A 26,143-nucleotide genomic window follows, 5' to 3' on the forward strand; every position below is an offset into this window, starting at 1 on the left:
TTGGGTAGCAGGAGGACGGGCTGCAGGGCGGTTATTCCAGGCAAACAGAACTTAGGAAAGGATGCTCGCACGTCGTACAGTGTACTCATGAATGCTGCAGCCTAAGCAGCTGGCTCCCCTTGAAGCTGGAAATGCCCAGGTGATCAGGTAGGACTCTGTGGGCCACACTGAAGAATTTATGTGGATTCTGCATTGAGTGGATGGAGCGGTTAGAGATCCACACGGCATGCTCAGAGAGATGGCATGCTGGGAACGGATGGATAGAAGAATGGACGCCGGACCACTCATGAAGTCTGAACTCCAAGCTTCAGTGAAAGAGGATGAGGGCTAGGACCGTGATGCAGGCTTTGAGGATGGAGAGTAGGTATTCATTCAGGTTTTCTTTCAGAAGATAGTGCTGTTCAAACTGGCAGTTTCTAGTCTCTTGATATGAACTTGGTTTAGCTTTGCATAGACCAGTGGTTCTCAACCTTTCTGAAACTTCGACCATTTAATACAGTTCCTCATGTTGTAGTGGCCCCCACATTGAAAATTATTTTCATCGCTACTTCATAACCATAATTTGGTAATTGTGAGTGTGTTGTGTAAATACAGTTGTCGTTTGGATACCAAAAGCTGAGGCTGTTCAAGTCCCTTGTATCAAAGGCAGAATTTGCATGAAACTTCTTACACACATCCTGCAATATACTTTAACTTGTCTCTACCTTGCTTACATATACCACAAAATACAATGTAAACGCTATGTAAATACTTGTTAGCTGTACTGCGCAGTCAGGAACAGAAAAGCCTGGAGCTGGGGCTGGAGCTCGGGGGTAGAGTGATTGTGGAGCCTGGGTAAGGACCCAGGTTCTACTTGTAGCGCTGGGAAATAACCAATGGCCTGCACATGATTAGCTCTTGTGCGTTTCTCTGCTGCCCACTTTGGAACCGCAGTTGGCTGCATGCAAAAACCGAGGGTCTAGTAGCCTACTCCTTAATGGGGTGGCCCTGCTGCATAAGTCGTTTCCACAAATTCAGAGGGCTCCCGTATGGAAAATATCACCCAGCTGGAGTTTGGGGCCCCTTCTTTCTCCAGTGTCAAAGGGGTAGTATTGCCCACTTCAGAGAAATTTGTCTAGACCTATCTTCTTAATGAGAAGCAGATAAAATGCATCAAAGCGGACAGGGAGGTGGAACTGGCCAGGGGACAGACTGAATGAATAACGATGGGTTAATTGGCAAACACACTGCTGTAGTAAGTGCTTCAAAGAAGGAAGGAATCAAGTATTTCCCGGTCTATCTCTGTTGCACTGGTTATGCTGGAGGAACTTCACAATGCCAAGATTCTCCAGGGCCTGGATTCCTCGTTTGTCAATCAGTCCTTTCCAGGCACTTTCTCTGTTAAGCACTAGGGGAAAGGTTGGGAAGCGCCAGACGGTCAGGTGATTAGTAATCACCACCCTGTTTCCTAATTGGGAAACAGCAACAGCCTTTGAGAAAATCCTTCACTCCTTGGGCACTTCAAGAACCAGGAGTTGAGGGAGGGAGGGAGGGGGAGCATCCATGTTAGTTGAAGTTGTTGTGACATAATATAGACGGTGTGAAGCAGAAGTATGAATGGAGACAGCATGCCAACTTGCTTAGCAATTGTCGGGTTGCCTTCTAGCAGTGGATGCTGAATGATATTCAGTGTATGTTTTGCAACTAGTATAGAGCATGATCTGAAGTACTCCTACACCCATGTTTGTGCCCAGGGCATAGAGAACGTATAGAAAAGGGACAGATGCTTTGTTGTTGTTAGCTTGTTTTCACTTTTTAAGAAAGGTCTTGCTAAGTAGCCCAGGCTACGCATTGAACTCATAGTCTTTGCTTTCTACTTTATTTCTCATTGTTATTATTTGTACACATATTACGTGTGTGGATGGGCTTGAGTGTCATAGAGCACACGTGGAGATCCGAGGACGTCTTTGCCAAGGCTGTTCCCGCCTTCCGCCACATACATAGATTCTAGGGATAAAACTGAGGTCACTAGGGTTCATCAGGCTTGGACAGTAAGTACCCTCTAATCTATTTCACTCGACCACAATTCTTCTTCAGCTCTCCCCAGTTTTGCTGTTACAGACACGAGCCCCTGTGTCTGGCTGTGGAGGGGGTCACATAGTGAAAAGTTCTTTTCTGAGTTATATCCCCTCTGGAGGTCCATGTGAAGGAACAGATAAGAAGGACATAAAATTCTGCATGCTCAGGGATGTTTTGTAGATCCAGAGACCCTATTGTATGTTTATGTTGTGAAAGCCTAGTTGATGACAGTGACTTCGACCACTGGCGTTGATTGTTTTTGAGTTCCATCTTTGCTTGGTTTCACTGTACCACTTGCCAGCTCTCTACCTTCAAGCACTGGCCCGTGAAGGTAGCTAAGTCTGCTGATGTCCAAGCTTGCTTTTTAGGGGAAAAAAACATTGCCCCTCCTGAAGATGTGTTCAATAATAATGAAATACTCTCTTTGAAAAGTAGACAGAAATGTTAGCACATGCCGATGTAGTTTTGGCTTCGTGCAATTCAAGGACCATTGAATATTTGCTTCAGCACTGAACATGCAGACTCTGGGTAGTCTTTGGGAGGCTTTTTTTGTTCTAATATGTATTTTTAGCATGTGAGAAATAGCAACCTTCCATATAAAACAGATGTGAGCCTTGCACAGAGTCAACAGACTTGGCCTTGTGAAGCAACATGGAAACAGCGAGAGAGTATTGCAGCTAAAAGTTATTCTCCGCAATGCTAACAAGTCAAGTGAGAAGAATGCTCTTTGCAAGCAAAAATATTGATTCATTAAGAAATGTGTTGACATCTGCTCTGCTTGCTACTGGCTGGGAAACCCAGTGTCCCCAGATTGCCATCATGGATAGCACCGTTGCTGTAAACCTTTTGACAACACAGAGTAAAGAAAACTTGAGAATGTGTTTTCTGCCGTGAGCATCTCTTTAACCCCTGCCATGGTCTTTGTTGGGACAAAGAGAATCAATGCAAGCCAGAAGATTCAGGAGATTTCTCTGAATAAATGTAGTGGCGAAAGAGATGGAGTTGTCCACCAAGGCTTCCAGTCTCTTTTCAGTACTTACTTGCTTGAAATAGCCAAAGTATCTTCAGGAAAAGACTTGTGATTGTTTAGCGTCTTTTAAATGTTTGTGCTTCAAGTTCTACCAAGCAGAGATGTGAGAGCTGGACTTTACGGGTGCTACAGAGCAGTTCTGAAACCACATCAACGCTCAGGTAGCCAAACAAACACACAACTCGGAAGACAAGATCAAAGAGTTGCTGTCTTCAAGGTCAGTGAATTCAGACACTCTGAATGCCATCTACTTCAGTGGAAACTGGGAGAAGCCATTTAAAAAAGAGAACACTCAGGAGATGCCTTTCAAAGCCACCAAGAATGAGGATAAACATGTGCAGAGAAGGTTTAAGATTTCCTATAGAGAAATATTACCCAAGGTTCTGTAGCTTCCCTATGTTGGCCTTGAGCTGAACGAGATCATCATGCCTCCAGAAGAACATGTTGATCTGCAAAGGGCGGGAGAGGAATAACTTAAGAGAAATTCATAGAGTGGACGAGGCTGGTCAAGATGCAGAAAGAAGAGGTGGAAGTTCTCCTCCTGGGTTTAAACTGGAGAGGAATTAAGACATGAAGGAGGCCCTGGGCACGCTGGGCACGTGATACCTTTGGGCATGGCAGGGCAGATTTTGGGGACTATCATCCACCAAGACTTGTGTTTGTCCATAGTCATGCCTAAGTCCTCTGTGAAGGTCGGCAAGGAGGGAACAGGGCCGGCCACCACTACAGCTGCCTTCATGACGATGAGGTGCATGCAGTCCACTCCTCCTTCTGGGACAAACATCCTTCCATTCCTTCCTTCAGCATGTGAAGACCAGTAGGAGTCTGTTTTCTGTCCAGTTCCCTTCTCCTTGAGGAAACAATGATGCTGTGTCAGCCTTTCCCCCATTCTCTACGGCGTGCCTGTGACCCAAGCGACCTTATCCGTAAGTGCGACGAGAGTCTTGAAACTAAGTGTTTTATGGCCGCCCCCCAAAAGAAACATGTCGAAGCAGACTTGTTCGTGAGTTATTATCACTTGTTCCCATACAAATATTTTCTGTTTAATCTCAAAGCAACATTTTAAGGGGAGAAATGTCTTTTTTTTCATGTCCCATTTAACAATACAATAACTTTGTTTTCAAAATCTCATTTTATTCCAGCTGGATGATATATGATCTCATTGTACAGAGCCTTATTATTGGAACATATAGCTCTGTGTTTCTGTCGAGAATATGAGACATAACCTTTGTCTATTTAGACTACGTGCTGCTCAGCAGAAACCTCATCTTGAGGAAGAGTATCTAGAAATTATTTCAATAAAGCTATCAACAGCTCATATGTTACATTTGTAGCTTTTGACAGATATGTCATTTGCATTCTTCCATAATGAGACTACTAAACAATATTATTAATTAGCAGTCAGTCCAACTGTGTGTGTTTGATAAAGAAATCGTGAAATGTAGAATTTGTGTGTAAAATTGCAAATGGGTTTTTGGAAAAGAGTGTGTTTAAGTTTGGACAGGTGACCCTTACAAAACCATGTGATGCGTAATTCCATCCAGTCACTTGCCTGAGACTCTGTGGGTATTAGCAGCGCAAACGCTTCTGGCAAAAGATCTTCAGCAGCGGGGTCCTGGAGATGTTCTCCGTCTGAAATGCCCATTCTCTTCCATTCTGGAACCCAGTGCTTGTCAGCTACTTGCCTTAGATCTTGCCATAGATGCTCTTTCCCTGAGAATACTGGAGCTCCATAACTCTCCATGCATTCCCGATTGGGTTGAGTTCTTTTCTTTGCATGCCACATCTTGGACTTCTCCATTTCTATCACCTCGCGAACCTGCTATTTTTGTTGTTGTTGCTGCTGCTGCTGCTGCAACCCTTCAGGAAAAAGTTATCTTAATAGCTCCTTCCTTCCTTCCTTCCTTCCTTCCTTCCTTCCTTCCTTCCTTCCTCCCTCCCTCCCTCCCTCCCTCCCTCCCTTCCTCTCTCTCTCTCTCTCTCTCTCTCTCTCTCTCTCTCTCTCTTTCTTCCTTCCTTCTTTCCTTCCTTCCTTCCTTTCATTCATTCTTTCTTTCCTTTTGTTCCTCCCTCCCTTTCTTTATTTCTTTCCTTTTTTCTCGTCCCCCCCCCCTTGTATATTAGTGTTTTGCCCATATTCTTATCTCTGCATGACACACGCCTGGTATCTGTGAAGACCAGAAAAGAGGGCATACAGATCTTCTGTAGGAACACATGCTCTCAATGGCCCATCCATCCCTCCAGCCCCTTAGCTGATAGTTCTATGAGAGGGAAGGCAAAGAGTTCCATCAATGAGGACAGGAGCTTGTTACTTTATATTGGGAAGGAGCAGACCCAGGAAATACAGCTGACTATGCTATGTTTTTAAAATGTGGTTCACTTAAGTGTGGGTGAAAGTTTGTTTATGGGATCATGGGCTCTTTACCAGTGGCTACATCCCTGAAGAAAATGTTTCTTCCTCCCAGAAATATGGCTGGTGTAAGAGAATGGGAGGGGGAAGAGGATGATGATCAAGGGGAGGAACAGAAGGAATAAGAGGAAAAGGAAGAGTAGAACAAGAGAAGGAGGAGGAGAATGAAGAGGAGACAGAAGGAGGAAGGGAGAAGAAAAAGGAAGAAGAGAAGGAAGAAGGAAGGAGAAAGAGGAGAAAAAAGGAAGGAGAGAAGGAAGAAGGAAGGAGAAGAAGGAGAAGAAGAAGGAACATATGATTATTTAGCTTTTAGCCCTTACTTGGTAAACACACTTTATAAAGATCCTACTTAATAGCAACAACTTTAGTAAAGTCTGTTTCTCATCTAGGGTGGGACCTGATTGAGGGTGCTGGATGCGTTTAGACTAATCAAATAGCTTAAGCAAAAGGTAGGTTTGCCTTTACCATTTCATGATTCACGTATAGGCTGTCAGTGCCCACTCATCCACTCTCGCTCTTCTCAGTTATGTTAGCAACATTACTTCCCCCATTCACTTCTTCAGCTCAGTCTTGTTATCTTTTCCCACCAGGTTTGCTACAACAACTTTGTGTTCCATGTTATGACAGGAAGTAACCGAAAGTGACAGGGCTGTCCTCATGTCCTTTTCCCAGCTAGCGCCCCAGTGCTCCTCCACAAAACAGCAGCCAGGCTGGAGTTACTCTGTTACAAGACCTTTCTCCAGAATAGATGAGGCAGCTTTATGATGGGAAGGCAAGGGTCTCCTTCAATGTCGTTTGTTTTGCCCTTATCTTTGCCAGAGAGTGAATTTAGAGTCTCTCACGAGGTGCAACACTCCTGGGTTTTCAGCAAGTGTCTTTCAACCCATCACAATCAAAGGGAAAGCTTGACTGTAGGAAGAATCTGTGACTGCAGTGTCACAGGCTAGGGTGGCTCAGGCCAAGGTAGGTCTGAGTATGAGACCCTTTGTGAGAAAAAGTCAGCCTAAGTCAGTGGGGCAATCACGTTAATTGGAAGAACAAGGGTTTCCATGGGACCTATTGGAAAGGATTTGGGCTTCAGAGTTAGGAACAGTCACTGATGGGCTCTGAAGCCCCCACTAGCTCCCTAGGAAGATGATATGCACTCTTCCAAATAGGACCAGGAGGCTGATGAGGTAACTCAATGGCTGAACACTTGCTGAACCTGTGGGAAACCCTGGGTTCCATTACTAGCACAACAAATACAAAACAAAACTCCAACTAGGACTGGGGAAGGTGGAGGCAGAGCCAGCAACAGGGGCTGGGAGGCTACTGGCTGGACTCAGGCCACGAAGCAGGCCGGGAAGCAGGAAGTCAGTTCTGAGAGGCACTGGGGTCCAGTAAGTTCCAGGAGGTTTGGTCACTAGCTACAGCACCTTCAGCTGCTCCACCCAGCCCAGGATCCACGGGAAGGCTCACAGTCACGTGCCTGTTCCTCGCTTAACCACAGACAACGGGAACAGGAGAAACCTGTGCGATGAAAAGGGCCAGCCCTGGTTTCGAACAAAGGGCTTTTTAACAAAACCACGAACTGGGTGAATCACCGCCCTTTCAGCTTTTCTTCCCCTGTGTAAATTTAAGCCTCCTGTTTGTCCAGGCCAATCTCATCATTGGTCTCTATTTGTCCAAACGAACTCAGATTCCGTAAAATATCAAACTAATTTCTGTCAATAGTGAACATCTTCTTTCAGGTTTCCATATTAGACATATGTATGTTGCTGGTGGCAGCAATGAGAGGCTGGTCAGCCGTGGAAAGGCTCATGGTTGCTCAGGACACTCCCAGGTGATTTTTCTTTGTGGCTTCTCCATGATAAGATTTGAAGTTTTGCATGGACAAACTTCATGGGTGCGGTTATTGTATAGAAGAAAACTCTGCAGTGATTCAATGTTTTACCTAACGTGTTTTGACCATAGAGTCTGAGGAAGGGTGGCAGACATTGACTGGTTAGATAAGGACAGGATTGTTGCTCCTGAAAGCATCCAGGCCACTAATTTAATTTATTAATCAATTTTTGTCCAAATCCTCACTGACAGTGATATGGGTTGTGCAGATGGTATTTACTATATCGTCAATATGTGACATTAATTTAATCAGCAGTTGATGCTATATTTGAAGCTTGATGTGTGGTAAAGTGTATTTGCCCTGTATTCGTCGATACAGTAGACCTGGTGGAAGAAAGTGAAATTCTAGGTTTTACTATAGTAGAGATGGAAGAAAGATGACTAAGCCTCCTTATTTGGAGTCCAGGAAGTGGTTGAGGACTGAGATCCAAAAAGTTAACTTTGTTTGATGTTGCCAGTGGTGACCCGCCTTGATGTGGCTTCCTGCGATGCAACTCGAACCAACAGTTGGGACATCTGAGGTGGTGGGAGAGTTTGAGGAACATGATTAGTCAGAACTTGTCACCTGAAATTTCAGCCTATGAGCTCACCATTCCCAGGGCGAGCGACTGGCCTTCCGCTCACTGCATTTGTCAGATGGGAAGAACACGAAGAGTCGGTGCAGACCATGAATGACTTGCAGCAGCCACCTTCTTAGGCTTCTTTCTGAGCTGTGAAATCTCTTTGCTTGGTGTCTGGTTCTTCACCCCATCCAGACAGCAATTCTGTTCTTCCTTCTCCTTGAGTGAATCCTGGGAAAGCAGCTTGAGGGGCCAATGTACGTCAGTCCCATCTTAGGTTTTAACTCCTGGTGTCAATGGGGCTCAGAGAATCTATCTGGAAACTGCATGGTTTTTCATAAACCTTAGAAACTAGGAGCTTATCATTTCTAGGATAGGACCCAAGACTGTATGCATAATGAGTATTTGCTGATAGTTATTGTTTTTGTCTGAAGGCGCTTGTTTAAGAGACCTTTCTTGACTGTTTCTGCTTGCCTAAACAATTCTTTTAAAGGAACTCTGGGTGAAAGAGGAAAACAGTATTTTAGTCATTTCATTAGCTCTCAGTTCACGAAGCGGGAAGGCTGACATGGAGTTCAGAGGATTGGTTTCTCTGAGGCCTCCTCCTTGGCGGTCAGGTACCCCCCTTTTAAGTAATCGTCCCTTCTATCCACATGCACCCCTGTTCTCCTCTGTGTCCACATTTTCCCTTTATATCGACACAAGGATGGTTATATCAGAGACCACTCCACCACCTCATTGTAATAGACTCAATGGCTTAAAGGTCAGGTCTTCTAACATTCTGTGGAACTGGAGCTCAGAACTTTAGCATACGAATTCAGGGAAAACATGATATTATATCCCTCTCATAACATCGTATAATGCTGAGGCTGTCAACCTAGGGACCACACCCCGAGACCTGCTGTTCTCCACTTGGCTGACTAAATGGGAAAATGTCTTCTGGCCAATAGCTTAGGCTTGTTACTAACTAGCTCTTACAACTTAAATTAATCCATATTTTTATCTACAATCTACCACATGGCTCAGTAACTTTCTTTCTTTCTTAGGTTGTACTTTATGATCATGTGATCCTCATGTAACTGTCATTCAGCACTTTCCCACAAACCTTTGCAATTAAGAAACTTAGGATGAGGCTTATTCCTCCTATCCTCACACCCTGCATCAGAGCTTCTTAGTCTTTTTTGATTCATAGTACCCCTTTGCTAGAGAAAAAGTTACATGACCCCAGGTATACAGACTGGTATGTAAGACAGATGCAATAATATAGGTCTGTAATTCCATCCAACTGGACTGCAGCAGAAAGAGCCTAAGTCCAAGGCCAACTTAGACAATATAAGGAGATTCTGTACTAAAAACAGAAAAAGAACAGAACATATCAGCAATTCACTTGTGAGTTTGCCAAATAGTGCTTACATAGACACTGATTTCTAGACACTGTATTCTAGAAAGACACTGTATCCTAGAAAGACACTGTATTCTAGAAAGACACTGTATCCTAGAAAGACACTACATTCTAGATAGACACTGTATTCTAGATAGACACTGTATTCTAGATAGGCATTGTATTCTAGATAGTATATTTCTATTAAGGGAACCTAGACTTCACTATACATTTAGAGCATTAGGAAAAAGCATTATTAAGTTTTCTATTGACTTTTGTTAGATTGTTCATGAAATTGTTCATTGCTTTTCATGTTTTCTAGGCATCGTGAGCCCACACTCTCTCTTTGCAGTTGAATTCTGGGTGCAGGCATAGTTCTCACACTCATCTCGACTAAAGAGCATTTTCCATTTTATGTGATCCAGGTGCTCAAGATCTTGCTAGAGCCTGAATTTTGCCATCTGCTCTGCATGTTTTTATGGCCAGCTTCATTTTTTTTTTCCAGCTAACTTGACAGCCTTTACTCCACACTTCCTAAGCACAACATTACTCAATTGGACGGACATCTGGCCAGACACTGGTGACACTTGCCTTCTGGTAGACACAGACTCCTCATGCGGAGCCCTCTCAAGCCAGCACTTGCCAACCAGGCCACATGTTCTTATGCCCCTTTGGACGGCCTGTTTGATGGTTAATCTCCATCATTCTGATGAGCTCGGGAATCACCTGGGATGTGGGTCTCTGAACAAACCTTGTCTTGATTGTGTTCATTGACAAGGAGAGTGGCACCACTCCCTGCCTGCGACCCTGGGCTGTGTAAATGGAGAACGGACGCAGAGGACAGCATGGCTTCATCACAATGCTTCCCAAGGTTAGATGTGACATGACCTGCCAGGCGGCCGCCTGTGCTAGTCACACTGCCCTCCTGGATGGCAGCCCCGTCTTCTGATCACAATGCACTGTGTCTCTCGGGAACTGACAACCAAAACCAACCCCTGTCCCTTAAGTTGCTTTTCTCAGAGTATTTCCACCCCCTTCACTCTAAGAGTAAAGAAACTACTATGTTTTCCTTTTTAGACTACCCTAGATTATTTTTTTCATTTTCAAACTTTTGATCAGCTTAGTGGTTCTACCAGGAAATGGTTTAATCTTTTCCTCAACCTTCTCAAGCGACAGATGGTAGTGTTTGAAGACTGCCTTTGTTGTTCCACGTGGGGATGGCGGTGTGGGTATCTGTCTTGTGGCTAGACGTTCAAGGTTCTCCTAAGCCTCAGAAAGTGTACTGGATGAGCCTGCACCCCGAATAATTATCCAGAACAGCAGTGGGGCTCATGTAGAGTCACCCTGTGTTAGACTGGCCATGCAAGCTTTGCTTGACTTTGCAGAAGGGTGCATCGTGTTATTAGCTGCGTGCTAGTGGGAGGTTTCCCAGCTGCAGACTTTCCCTAGGATGAGTCCACCCACAGTCACTCCGCCTTGTTGCAGGAGAGGGCTCTTTACTAGTCCTGGCTACCTTTCTGAGAGCAGGTGAGTGAGCAGGTGACACTGGGCATAATGAAACTGACTTTCCAGACTCCGGCTGAAAATTAGTTTTAACGAGTTTCTGGCTACGTACGCACCCTATAAACATCTAGGGCTTTCTTTCCTTTCATTTATGGGTGTTGGATAATAACGCCTTTCCTCCCAGGATTTCATAAGGATAGCTGGAGAAAAAAGAGATAGTGTAGGTGAAGGGTTTTGAACTCGCTGGATGGGAAAATGACTACAAAAGCATTGCAATAATAATTAGTGGTGGCAGCCTGCTGTGTGGGGGAACAAAGGCCTGTGTATACAGCGCTTCCTACTCCAAAGAAAAGAACCAATTAAAGCAAACACGTTGTTCGGGTCTTAACTACTTTATGTGGCCACAATTGGTACCCTAAACTCTGAATGTGTCTTCCCACTCTGACCTCAGGAGACCCTGCTGGGAGTCAGCCCCTGACTCATCACAGGTGCCCAAGTCTAAGTTGGTGAATGAGAAAAATAAGGAAACATGCACCAATCTTAAAAGAGACACAAATGCTTCGCATTACTGTTTAAGATGGCAAACTCTCTGGATGTAGGAAGCAGCCCTTTGAGAAGCTTAGTTCATTTTCCCTGTTTCCTTGCATGGCCTGAACAGATTTTTATACATGTACAAGGACTTAAGGTATCTCTCTGAGCAGACACCGCATGGCTTGACCCAAGCATGTGCTCCTTTGGCACGCAAACTCCTGTCTCCATGCCACCTGCCTGCCTCACCTAGCATTTGTCTACGTCCTGTGGCTGTTGTGTGGTTGGCATCCACCCCCACGCTAGCGCGCCAGAAGAGAGAATGAACAATGGGATACCCTGGCACTGGCGGGTGTTTTAATAACTGTGGAAAATAAGGAATTTGCAGATGCACGATTCAAGTTCCCACTTCAAAGGTCCCCAAGAAAACTCGTCCTGAGACTAGAAGTGGTGCCGCTGAACACAATGCCACCTTTTGCATGGCTGCCCAGCAGTGCTATAAATCTGCATGTGCCAGGCAGGCTTGGGAAAGTTGCGTGACTGGGAGACAGATGCCCTGCTTTCATCTGGAATTTGTGCATGCTACTCCATGGGCAACTTCTGCCAGGAAATAGGAGCTATGGGACAGGAAGCAAATTTGCTTTTCATGGGCAGTCAAAACTCAAGACAGCTTGACTTGATTGACTGGGGAATTAATACTGTGTGGCTCTATCCTTCCCAGCCTGGATGGTTTCTTGCTGGTCAAGGATGCTCTCTCTTTCCAGGCTTGAGACGTCACCAAGAAAGTCTCCCATGTTTTAGTCATTTCTTGGTGTCTCCTATTTCCTTTGCTACTTATCACTAGCCTCCCAGTGTTTATTTTTAGTGGATCTAGGTTCCCAGCCGTGTTCCCCTTGTGGACCTGTGTTACTATACCAATCAGATGTATCCTTCCTTTTATTAATGCTTAGTCTCTCTTGTCCACTGTTTGCCCTATACTGCACCTCCTCAGCTGTGGAGGTAGCTCAGGAGCTAAAATGCTTGCTGCCCAAGTGTGAGGACCTGAGTTAGACCTCTTTGGTACTGATATAAACAGAAAAGTTGGATGGGGCTGTGCATATTTATCCCCCTAGATCTGAGAATGAGGCAGTTGGTTATCTCTAACCCTATGGCTGAGTGTGAGGCCACCACAGGCCGTCTCTGGGCACTCAATGGTCAACCAGTCTAATGGAAATGGTTCAGCGAGAGATCCTGCCTCTAAAAGACAAGGTGTGCATTCATAGAGTAGGACAAGTGATGTTGACCCCTGGGCTCCACACATCCATGCAAGGATACCCCTATCTGCCGCTCCGCATCTTATTTGTCCTTGATAGGTAGACATTTTTGTCTCCATTTTGCATATGAAAGAATGAACTCAATAGTCCTAGCTTGTCCAAGGTAATACAAATAAAGAACGACACATTTTAACCCAGATATAAAGGCTGAACTCACCATGTGTTTCCCCTCCTTTATCTTTCCTTACGACTAGAATGTGTATTCTCATTCGTTCAGATTACAGCAACAATACCATTTCACAAATCGCGTTTGTATTTTAGGATTTTCTCAGTGCCTGAATAGAAAGACCCGATTGTGAAAGTCGCCTTTTCCCACACTGTGGCGAGCGCTGAAGGCGGGCGGAGTCCTTTGATTGTCTACCAAAAATACCACCCAGATGAGGACACCTGCGGTTTGCTAGCTTGATTCATACAGTTCATGATAGCGTTTCCTAGCTGTTACTACCAGACACAATCAGTTCTGCCTAGTAATTAGCGTCTCTCTATTATTTTTCCATTTTTTGAGAGAGGGTCTTGCTATGTAGTGCAGGCTGGGCCTGAACTTGAAATACTCCAGCCTCTATCAGCTGCTAGGTTGAGATTACAGGTGTGTAGTGCTATACCCAGAAGGGATAGCAAGCCAGTCTTTTCCCATTTCTCTTCCTGAAAAACTAAGACCTTCAGGTCTTAGCTATGTGTTTTTCTTCGTCCTTGCCCCTCCCTAACTCCCTCCCTCTTTCCGGAACTCCTTCCCTCTCTTCCTCTCTTTCTTCCTCTCTTTCTTCCTCTCTTCCTTCCTCTCTTTCTTCCTCTCTTCCTTCCTTCCTTCCTTCCTTCCTTCCTTCCTTCCTTCCTTCCTTCCTTCCTTCCTTCCTTCCTTCCTTTCTTCCTCTCTTTCTTTCTTTCTTTCTTTCTTTCTTTCTTTCTTTCTTTCTTTCATTCTTTCTTCTTTATATTTTTTGAGATCAGTGCCTAAGTAGCCCCAACTGGCCTTGAACTTGTGACACAACAGATGCTACTCCTGAACTTTTGATCTTCTTGTTTTTACTTCTGGGGTGTTGAAGTGTTGGTATTACTGGTCTGTGCCCACATGTCCAGCTCAAGTGTTTTTCCTAGTCACATTCTTTATTTTTGAGATAGGGTCTTGATTCATAGTCCAGGTTGGCATTGAACCTCATCTGTATGCTGAATTGGCCTAGAACTTAAAGGAATCCTCTTGTCTCAGCTTGCCAGAGGCTGAGAATGCAGGCAAGCAGCACCACACATAGCTAGACACTTCTTAAATAATGTGTCTCTTTGAGGCCAACACTATTGGGAACTCACAGCAAAGAGAGGAGCCACCATGTGGTCCCCTCATCCTTGCCGGAAAGCATTTGAGAAATGGATCATAACTTTGCTTTTGAGAAAACTAAATGCAGAAACAAACCACTTTAGTGATCTCCCCATCTCCCCACCCAAAGTCAGAATATGGAAATGAATGTGGACTGGAGATTGCAATAGAAGCAAAAGTAGGAGTTTTGTTATGGTGGGTGGAATACAATTCATCACAATCTTACATGCTCCGTAGTTACGAGCTGGGTAGTTACGCATGGCTGACTGTGGTAGAGATTGATGATGTGCAGTTAAGGATCAAAGGCAATATCTTTTCGGGTCTCTACCCATTCATATTGTTTTTAGAAAAGCTAAAAAAATTCTGATTTTTCTTCTTGTTTTCTTCTTTGTCATGATAAGCGTAAGCCAAGAAAGCTCTGGAGTGTGACTTTGGGAGTCACACAAGTTGTCAGGGCTACTGCTGTGTCTCCTGGAGCTTAGGGTAGACCAAAGTGGGCGAACGAAGCTAATAATCGTGTCGTGTACTTGTTAAAGATGATTTCCATCTTTCCTTCCATATTTTGAAAGTTGTAAAAAAGTATAATTGTCTTTGAACTTCCGCTTTGACAAAAAACATTGTTCTTCTGTATTTTTTTATAACCCTTGACAAGACTTCCAGTGAATTCTATGAGTTATTCCCATTTTTTCCCCCAGGTAGTGATGATTGAACCTGGGTATTATTTTATGTGAGGCAAATCTATATCAGCAAGTTATTACATCCCTACTCCATCCAGCTGGATGAAATTTTAGCATTTATTTTTTGTATTTAAGGTCAGATTAGATTGTAGTGCAGTCCAAGAATGAAGTCTGTATGCCCCAATTCTCCAAAGCACAATGAGATGGACTTTAGGACGTGTCTTTTGTTTATTTTCATAAACTTCCCCTGTGTGTTTCAGAAAAGCATGTTTTCCCGAATGGTTTGATTTAGAGTTTTACATCTGTCCATTCATGAACTTCAGCGATTTGATTTTGTTCTTAAGATTTATGTTTTAAAAATAGTATTTGCTCATTTAGCTCATCAATAAGCAAGATGTTGCAATCCTCCCTTCCCCAGCTTGGAACTCACAATGGAGCTACAGCTGGCCTCAACCGCGTAATCTCCCAGCCTCAGCATCCCACATGTAGGGGTGACGGATGTGTTTTCCGGCCTCAGCCTTGAAAGCTTCTACTGTGATGACAGATAAACTAATTTGCCAGCTCATTTGATTTTGCTCATACATTTTCAGATTTACACTTTATCCTTGTAAACAAATTCAGGATTATTATAACATTCTGACTAATGTATATAAATCCATGATAGAGTAGACTCCATCTTTCCTTTCAGTAATGAACTCCTCCTTCTCCTTCTCTTCTTCTTTTGTCTGTTCATGACACAGGGTCTCTCTATATAGCTCAATCCGACCTCCGATGGGAGAGCTTCCTGCCTGGCTGTAGAGTGGAGTGTTGGGATTAGAGGGAAGTGCTTTAACCAGCTGCTTTCTTTAAAGTCTATTTTATCTCACGCTAATTTTACGGCCCTGTGTTTTTCGGGTTGGGTAGCATTGTCTACATAGTTCTCACTTTTGGTCTTTTTATATCTCTGTCTTGTGCAGATGGAACTCTTGTGGAGAATGTCTTTATAACAATGGAGCAAAAGATCAGATAATCTTTGCCTTTCCATGGGTTGAGTTCAGTATTTTTTCTTTTTTAAAAAATATATATGTCGTGTGATTTGGAGACATATTTTATCTTTTTCTTACCCCTTTGCTTTTACATACAATTAATTTTGTTTTTCATATTCTACCTTTGTTCTTTTGGTAATATCACTTGAAAATTTCTATATTTTAAAAGATAATAATTTTTATGTTTTGAAGGATAATTTTCAAATGTTATGTATGTGTATGGGTTTGGGTGAAGCCCATAGAGGCCAGAGGTGTCAGAGCCCCTGGAGGTGGAGCTATAGACAGCTGTGAGCACTTTGATATGGGTGCTGGGAACAGAACTCAAGTCCTCTGCTAGAGAAGATCATGCTCTTAAGTGCTGAGTCATCTCTCCAGACTCCCTCCATATTTATATTTTCATAAGTTTTAATATGCCACAGTGATTGTGATGCCAAAATGCATTGACAAATCTAGCATCATCATCATTATCATCTTCATCAACAACAACAATACATATTGAGGTCCTGATTGTTTCTTTAGCAAAAACTTTAATTGGTGTGCGATAGATGTAGATAAAACTGTATCTGTTGTAAGTATATGAGTTTCAATTAATTAAACAGTTCATATAAAGAAACTTTAGCTCAAGAAAGCAAACACGGCCGGCACCCAGCATTCTCTGCTACTCCAGTTATACCTTCCTTCCCCAAAGTCATTCTTACTCCAGCTTAGAGGATGGGGCTAGGTTCTCTGGCATCAGATGGAGCACTTATGGGCTCGCTCCATACTACTTCAATAGTAGTTTTACCTTTGTTTTCATTGTTTTGTAACAATGACTAGACAACTGTGTTTAAATATTACACTGTTGATAAGCTATGACACATGCCTTGTGTATATTTTCATTTTTATTTTCTGACAGGCTGTCACCATGTAGCCCAGGCTAGCTTTGAACTCAGTATAGAGCGCAGGCTGACTTTGAATTCATGGCAGTCCCCTTGGTTCAGCTTTCTGAGTGCTGGGGATTTTATGTCTGTGCCACTACGCTGGACTTCTTGACTTCAGGATGTTTTATACTTTTACAGTAGGAGTTTTAGTTCACTAGATTTATTTTTAGGAATTTGACTGTTTGGAACACAAATATATAAACAAAACCAACTTGAATTTTTATTTCTGGTTGGTAGAAATCAAATCAGTTTTTTATTGATCTACTCATCAATTCTTAGAATATGACTTTGTACGTGACCTTGCTCAATCTTATTAATTTTAATAATTTGCATATTTTCTATCCTTCCTGTGGCCTTCTTTCCTTCCTCTCACCTTCCTACTGCCCAGGACACGTAGCCGTGTTAATAGAAGCAGTCACTGTGGCTAGCTTTGTCTTGCTCCAAATTCCAGAAGCATCTTGATTTCTAACACTGCTAGAAGACAATCATTTATGAGTAATAATTGATGGATACTGGGCAGAAATTCTAAGCTTTTAAGTAGTTAGAACCTTGTACCACGATGTGTTTGTTAAATTATGAAAACGTAATCTCCCCTCAAGCTGACATGGGGACCCGTTTCCTCTCCTTTCTTTTGCGGCACCTTCTCACCGTGGTTCCTCCCAGTCTGAATTTGAACTTGCAGTCTCAGTCTCTTGATCAGCTGGGATGACACATGAGCACCGCCGCGTGCCTTTTTGTTTGTTTTATTTCTTGTTTGCAATGTTTTCCCCTCTAAGCTTGGATTAGCTCCTGGATGCCCAGAGTTAAGAGAGCATGTAGTTTGTGAGCAAGACTACAGCCGCCTCTCCCATCTGTGGCTTCACTATCACTGTGAAGCTGCATTGAAGCTGCAGCCACAGCAATGTCATAGCCCTTAGGAACTGAAATGACGATGCAAAGTCATTCAGAGGTTGGAGCGATAGGTCAGTGGTGAAGAGTACCTGCTGCTCCTCTCCCAGAGGACCTGTGTTCAATTCCCAGCATGCACATGGCAACTAACGACTGTCTGTAACTCCAGTTCTCAGGGATTTGGTACCTTGTTGTGATTGTCTTAGGCAAACATGTGGTGCACATATACACACACACAGGCAAAGCAATCATATGCATAAAATAAAACAAATTATTGAAAAATTATAGATAATAAATAAGACAGAGCAAAGTTTGGAGACTTGTATGGGGCTGTGGGTGAGAGAGATTTTTTTTTCTCTCTTCAAGACAGTTTTTCTGTGTATCTGGGTATCCTAGAACTCATGTTGTAGACCAGGCTGGCCTTGACCTCAGAAATCTACCTGCCTCTGCCTAAGTGCTGGGATTCAAGGTATGAGCCACCACTGCCTGTCAAGATTTTTAAAGTTTATGGGAATTTTCATCATTAGAGACCAACATTATCACTGTACATCTTATCCTCTTCCTATTGCTTCATCTCCCGATGTTCTTTGATTCCCTACTTATTTACTGTGCTTCACACCCGACCAGTTACTCCTGGTCTGAAGAATCCCGTGTCACGGCTTAGTCAAGGGTTGCTCAGTGAGGTTATGAAATCAGTAAAACTTTCCATCGCTGACCAAGAAACATGTTTTTAGAACTTGCTGTGTGGGAACGAAAGGTTGAAGTTGTGAATGGAAAGGGGCCATGGGAAAAGATTTCTTTCCAGATACTCTTTCTGGAGCTGAAGTATTCAGAGACTGAAGCTCATCCACCTACCGTCGATGTCTTTTCAAATTCCTCTTTCAAACTCTTGACTCCGCAATGCAATGCTGTTCTCTGTTGGTGAGCTGTAGTGCCAAATCTCCACATCAGCATCCAAACTTCCTACCTGTGGCCGAGTGCATCCTCAAGAGATGCGGTTGGCCTTTACCATGCACTGAAACAGGTGGTTAGAAGACAAGCGGGATTCCTGGGGCTTGGATACCAACACTGGTGATGACCGCTCTGGCTTACATCTATGGACCTTGGGCTGTCTCCAATTATTTTATTAGTTTTTGCTGCTTTGGGAACTCAAGACCATAAAAGATCCTCACCCTTTCAGGAGTCGGGGTCGGGCAGTGAGTGGACTGAGCAACAGATGACCTGAGTTTAATTTCTGGAGCCCACGTGAAGGTGGCAGGAGAGAACAAATTTGTTGTCCGTTGACTTCTACATTTGCACACACATCCCTGTGGGTTGACATGCAAATGTGCGTGCACACGCACACACACACATCATCATCATCATCATCATCATCATCATCATCATCATCATCATCATAACGGTGATAAAGCAAAATAAAAAGTAAAAACTAGCGTTGGAACATGAGAATGAGAATTAAACACACAGAACAGGTGGCTGTATACTAACGTGCGCACACTCACACAGGCTGCTGGACAAGGGCTAGCTTCTAACTGCGGGGGGACTTGGTCACAGCCCTAGAAAATAGAACCTGCAGTGGGATTTCTCCTTTTCTCACTGAAACAAATCATACCGGGGCTGCAATCTTCTCAGTGGCAATGATTCAGAAATAGGCACCAAGGGTTGAAGTTTTCTGTATGTAAGTTGATGTGCACCCCCTAATGTCTCTCCTTCTAATGCAGATTTTTATAAAAACATAGCATACACTTTGCTACTGTTCTTGATGGAATATAGTAGATATATTTATTTAACTTCTTCTAGATTGCTTGGGCTGTTATTAGGCATTTGGGTACTTTTCATCATAAACACCCGATACACATGGGGTTATTGAACCCTGTGGAGTTTTAGTCCTTAATGAAGAACTTTGAAGACTAGAGTTATGAGGTTTTCCTTACCTGATGCTCATTTATGTCTTGTGGCAAAAATGATACTTTTATTTTTAGTTCATTCCCTAGTTACCATGCATGATATTTACTGTTCAAGATGACAGATTGTGGGCCATTATAGAGCCTAGAAAATGTTTACACAATCCTTATCCTGTTCTTTCTACTTGGGTTATATTTGAGTACTTCCAGGGTAGATTAGATAGATCAGAGGAACAATTTAGCTAACAGAAGGCTTATGGAAGATGGCCCTTCTTAAATATAGCTACAACAATCTTCTATCCCATGTCATTTTCTTTTTTAAAAATAAAAAATATAAAAGAAGAAAGGGTTCATTTTGCTTCACAGTTTGAGGGTACAATCTGTCATGGTGGGAAAAGCACAGCAACAGGAGTGTGAGGTGTCTGGTTACCTGGTGTCTATAATCAGGAAGTGGAAAGAGACGAATGTTGGTACTCAGCTCTCTTGATCCCAGCCCATAGGATGTCACTAGCCACATTCATGATGTCCCCCGCTGATCGTCTGCTAATTCTTTGTAGACACCTTCACAAAGTCTCCCAGAGTTTTTTTTTTTGTTTTTGTTTTTTTTTTTTTTTTTGGTTTTTCGAGACAGGGTTTCTCTGTGGTTTTTGGAGCCTGTCCTGGATCTAGCTCTTGTAGACCAGGCTGGTCTCGATCTCCCAGAGTTTTGTTTCATGTTTTAGAATGCTGGAGGGAAAAGATGAAGAAGGGGTTAAGTTCCACTATCCTTTCTTTTTTTAATTTATTTTTTATTGTTTTTACTGAGCTATATATTTTTCTCCACTCCTCTCCCTTCCTCTCCCCTCCCCTCCTACCCTTTCCCATGGTCCCCATCCTCTCAATTTACTCAGGAGATCTTGTCTTTTTCTACTTCCCATGTAGATTAGATTCATGTATGTCTCTCTTAGGGTCCTCCTTGTTGTCTAGGTTCTCTGGGATTGTGAATTGTAGGCTGGTTTTACTTTGCTTTATGTATAAAAGCCACTTAGGAGTGAGTATGTATAATATTTGTGTTTCTGGGTCTGGGTTACCTCACTCAATATGATGTTTTCTAGATCCATCCATTTGCTTGAAAATTTCAAGATGTTGTTATTTTTTTCTTCTGTGTAGTACTCCATTGTGCAAATGTACATTTTTCTTATCCATTCTTCGGTCAGGGGACATTTAGGTTGTTTCCAGGTTGTGCTATGACAAACAATGCTGCCATGACCATGTCACCTTCTAACCCATGATCTGAAACCCCACCGAGAAATGGTCTATATTGAGAGGTGGGTTCTCCACCTTGTCCCCTTCTTCTTGGACTGGTTTGTTATATGGAGGAAGTGACCCAGTGTGTCTTGAAAGGCAGGATAATTTGTGCTTTGTCATTCTTTTTTTTGAGTCTCGGAGTATAAGGTAAGAGATCTGACTACACAGAGATGCTAACACCGTGAGGGAGCCCAGGCAACTCAGAGGGGACATGTGTAGGCAATGTCTTCACTGAATTCCAGCTGCAAACTCCACTTTCTGTGACATGTGATTCCTTCATTATCTTGTTATTTGTCCCTGAATCCTTTCTGAACCCCCTTTCCTCCAAGGGTTGACTTTCCCATGCTGAAGGCCTAGGCAATATGGAGATAATCGTCCCTACATGGTCCTTTCCAGGTAACTGACCCACTGTATAATAACTGGAGTAAGCCCATTGGGGCTCTTCTGAAACCGAGACTAAAGGTTTCAATTCATAACTTTTACACACTGTTTTACACACATTCATAACTTATGGTTAAGGTTTTCCAATCTGAATTAGGTCTATATCCAAATCCTGGGTCTAGTGGCTAGTCCATTCTAACCAAGTCCTTTGTCCTCCTTGAACTTCAACTTCTTTATCTAGAAAGCAGGGACAATCTTCATGTTCAGATATGAATTTGGGATGATAGCACACTGAATTTAAAGGTTTTGGCGAGAGCCTAGCACAGGATTTTGTCCTCTCCTGTAGTCAGGATCTACTACCCTCTCTTCTTTCTCTCTGGTCTAATGTCTTAATTCCTCCCAGTTACTGCACTCTTAATTCTCAGATATATCTAGACAGTTGAGGCACACAGACAGATGTTACATTTCATTTCTGATAAAATTTGGCCATGTCATTTTCATAACCCAAAACACGGAGGGAAAATAACTGTGTGTTCATACAAGAGAAGAAGTTAGTGAGTGTAAATCTGAGGAAGGAAGTGAGCATGCCATCTGCCCTTTATTAGTCTCCTGCCAGAGACAAAGAAGGTACTTGGTAAATACTTTCTGTGACTTGTCATAAATCCTCCTTATGTACTCTTTGTCTTTCAAAAATTCTGTGCATCAACTCATTATTTGTTTATTTTGGGGAAAAGTAGATGGAATTTCTTGCTGAGAAAAGTCTACCCAAAGGCCTAAAATAAAACAATTTCCTAACAATTTCCAAATAACTTTATTTTATTTAGGGCCATGAAAACACACAAAATATTAAGGTGATCATTTTTTACATTTGTAGACCAAAACAATTTCCTCTGTGTAGCTGGGATATTGTGATAGATAATAATTCTTTGAGAAGGGGTGAGGGCAATGCATTTAACACAACATGCTTCCAGTTCTAATTTTTATGATTCAATGGCCAAAAAATAATGAGTTAGTTTTGCAATTTAAATTGATTATAACCTTAAACTTACTTCATAATTGCAAATCTCACCAAGGGAAGATTCAATTTTCTTGTCACAACATACAGAACATTGATGGAGGAAGGTCATTGGCTAATAAAGGAACTGCCTTAGCCCATTTTATTGGTTAGAACATAGGTAGGTGGAGTAAACAGAACAGAATGCTGGGAGGAAGAGGAAGTGAGCTCAGACTCAACAGCTCTCCTCTCGGGAGCAGACGCCTCAGAAGAGACGCCATGCCCTGCTCCCGGGCAGACACACGAGATGAAGCTCCGACCCAGGATGGACGTAGGCTAGAATCTTCCCGGTAAGACCGGTGCTCACAGATTATTAGAGATGGATTGATCGGGATATCAGAATTAGCCAGTAAGGGCTAGAGCTAAAGGGCCAAGCAGTGTTTAAATGAATACAATTTGTGTGTTGTTATTTCGGGGCATAAGCTAGCCAGGAGGCCGGGGTGCTGGTAATGCAGCCCTGCCGCTCTTATTACTACAGAACATGAATTAGAATAGAAATTATGAATCATGGCAAGGGATTTTGCTATAATATAGTAACCCAATTTTTTATAATACTTTTTTATTTTTTGAAATTACAATATAATTGCATCATTTTCCCTTTCTTTTCCTCCATATAACCCTCCCATGTAGTTCCCCTTTCTTTCAGATTTATGCCCTTTTTTCTTTAATCACTGTTATATGTATTTATACACACACATAACACACACACACATCCTGAATATTTAACTACAACCTGCTCATTCCTTTGGTTCTTTGACTGTATATATTTTCAGGGTTGACCACTTGATATTGGATAACCAATTGGAAGCTCTTTCCTGGGAAGATCATTTTCCCTGTTCTCAGAATTCCTTAGTGACCTACAGTTCTTTGAATCTGGTTGAGGCCTCATTAACCAGCCACATTCCCAAATCTGTTGGTGTTGTCCTTGATCAGATCTTGTTTAAGCAGCCATGTTGATGAGACCTCATGGGTATAGCCCCTCCGACATTTTTAAGAGACACATTCTCACAACAAACTCCCTGTTTCCCTAGTTCTTATTGCCCCCTCTTTTGCAACAATCCCTGAGCCTTCGGGCAGGAATTGTGTTGTAGATGTATCAGACTGGGCACCATAGTATCTCACATATTCCACACTAGACTCAAATTCTCTATGTACCTAAGTTGACCTTGAACTTCTGGTCCCCCTGCTTCCAACTTCTACATGCTAACTACAGGTGTATGCCACTATTCCAGGCTTATGTGGTGCAAGGAATGGAACCCAGGGATTTGTGCATTCTTGACAAGAGTTCTGAAAACTCAGCTGCCTTTTAAGCCCTAGATTTGTCATCTTTTAAAAGTGAACAGTATAGAGTTTATAAAGGCAAAGTCCACTTCCCAAGATCCAAAGTTACTGTAACTTCTGTGTAGTGAAGAACATGCTGTTCTAACAACTCAAAATTTTATTTTCACATGAAGTCCATTGTGGGTTAGGTGACGCATTTGGCCTTAGGTTAACTGTGCTGATGATGACAAGGAAAGAGAAGTAGAGAAACATTGATCCTGGGTGCTTCTGCTTGGCAACAACACTAACTACTTCTGCTTCATAATTCATTATCCAAGATAAGCTGAATAGCTGCATTTCACTAGGTTGGAAAGAGTCAACATCCTAAACACTCAGGAATGGGAGGAAGAAGAGAAATATTGGTGAGCTCTAAGAATGTTCCATCAAGGAAGATGATGGTTGTAAGGATCTGGTTCACTACTTCTGGGGGGAGGGAGGAGAAATTTAATTTTTGTTCCTTGAAAATAGTATTGGACAATGAACTCTTGTTTCCCAAGGTTATCAGTGCAGTTTCAGGTTCGGTACAACTGGCTCCAGAGCTAGAGGTAGCAGGTGGTGGTTTGGTGTTGGATTATTTCCAAGGGGCAGATACACGTAGTGCTGGAATTGCCAAAGGGACTGGTTACAACATCTTCTTGCTGAGAATGCAGTTCTGCAGTAGGGACCTAGAGGATGATCCTCGAGGGAGCCTCTCATTTAATTATCTCCCCTGGTGTGGCACTGGGAGTGAGATCCAGCCTGCAAGGTAACCATAGACACTGAAGCAGCGTATTTCCCATTCCAGATCATGACTGTGCAGATTGAGTGTATCTGCCTTGCTTTTTCTAATAACTGCTAGTAACCATGTCTACTTCTTAGAGGTCTACTTTATTTCAGTATTTCTTGTGAATACTCAAAAGAATATAAACACCAATGGAAGCCTGATGAGAGCCAGTTGGCAAGGAGTGCAAATTATGTATTTTCTTTGTCCTTCTCTAAAGTAGCCATGGCATATCATGTATTTGCTGCTTCTTGAAAACTGGATGCTATCTCTTTTCACAATTTGCTACTCTTTCATCTGGCTCTTTGTCCATTCTTTTGTGTTAGCAAAAGCTTTGCCTTCATGTCAACTAAAGCTAAGGCCAGCTTTTGATGAGTAGGCTTTGGTCCATTGGGGATTTGGTTTCCTTTTGACCCATGCTTTCCTCTAAAACCAGGGTAGTGCCCTAAAACATGATTTCTTGGAATGGGAGTAAGGACAGTATCTGTTTAGCAGGTGCCCAGACAGAGCACTGGTGTCAATATTGGGAGAAAGAGCATCAGTGTCCTGGCCCGAGGGCACTATGGCATGGACTGTTTGCTAGGGTGGTGGCCCTTTCTAGGACAGGGAAACCAGGGGAAGGTGTGTTTCAGTGAAAGCAATCTGTTGGCTGTACTCAGAGGAGAGGGTAATTAGAACATTTTCTTATGTCACTCTTGCAATTTCTTTCCCCAATGTGTGTTTTCTCAATCTATGCTCATCCAATATCACACATACTTTTGACTTCCTTTTATCAGTCAACAACCACAGACTGATGGCTGGCTGCTGGACAGGAAAAGGTTAAGTAAAAGGACCAAGAAGCATGACCTAAGAGTGCTTGTTGTAATTAGGAAGGGCCCATAGGTGAAGCTTTAGAGATAGGTTAGAAAGGTAAATACCATGAAGTGGACCAATAAAAGGCCCCCTGTAAGCTTGTAGAAGACAGGGAGCCTGGAGGAGAATTACCCGAGATCTCAGTGTTGAAGGAGAGGCTAAAGTAGATCAAAGGAGAATGCTGGCTTCAGGCCAGGGAAAGATCTCAGAAACTTCAGTCCTCAGACTTTTGGGTGGTCAGCTGAGGAGAGATTGTGGTAGAAGGGAAGAATTGTGATCAACATCTAGAAGTAAACCCATGAACAGGACTCTGGTACCCTAGAAAACAGTCTGGGACTTGGAACTTGATCCTAGAGGTGGTAGGATCCACTGAAAATTTGGGATGTGAGGGATTTGGATTCCACTAACAGACTGTTCTTTCATTCCCAGCCACCCAGACCCAAATAATCACACAGAAACTATATTAATTACAACACTGCTTGGCCTATTATGTCAGGCTTTTTATTAGGTAACTCTTACATCTTAAATTAACCTATTTCTGTTAATCTGTGTATCACCACAAGGTTGTGACCTATAGGTAAGGTTCTGGTGAGTCCTTCTCCTTTGGCAGCTACATGGTGCCTCCCTGATTCCACTTACTCTCTGTCTATATCTTTTCCAACCTGGCTCTATTCTACCCTGCCATAGGCAGAAGCAACTTCTTTATTAACCAATGGTAATAAAACATATTCACAGAGAGTGATCAGGGATTGGGCAAGAGATCTGACGGGTACAAACAGAAAAAAAAAATTTCCATGAAGCTGGACGTGATTGCTTATCCTTGTAATCCCAGCCTTTGGGAAATTGAGGCAGGAGGATCGTGGCATATCTGAGGTCAGCTTGATGCCATTTGTTGGTTGCACAATCCTGTCTGAAAATAAGACAAACAAAACTCGACGACAGTGCTGTGGTTTGAATCTGAAGCCTCTCCCATAGGCTCGCGTGTGAACTCTTGGTCTTCAGCTGATGGTGATACGTTGGTGAGGTTGTGAGAACTAGGAGGTGGAGCCTTGTTGGAGGAAGTGGTAACTGAGAGTGATTTAATGTGTTATGGTTCAGCTCC

The sequence above is a fragment of the Microtus pennsylvanicus genome, chromosome 15 (genome assembly GCF_037038515.1).
Source record: "Microtus pennsylvanicus isolate mMicPen1 chromosome 15, mMicPen1.hap1, whole genome shotgun sequence".
Taxonomy (NCBI): domain Eukaryota; kingdom Metazoa; phylum Chordata; class Mammalia; order Rodentia; family Cricetidae; genus Microtus; species Microtus pennsylvanicus.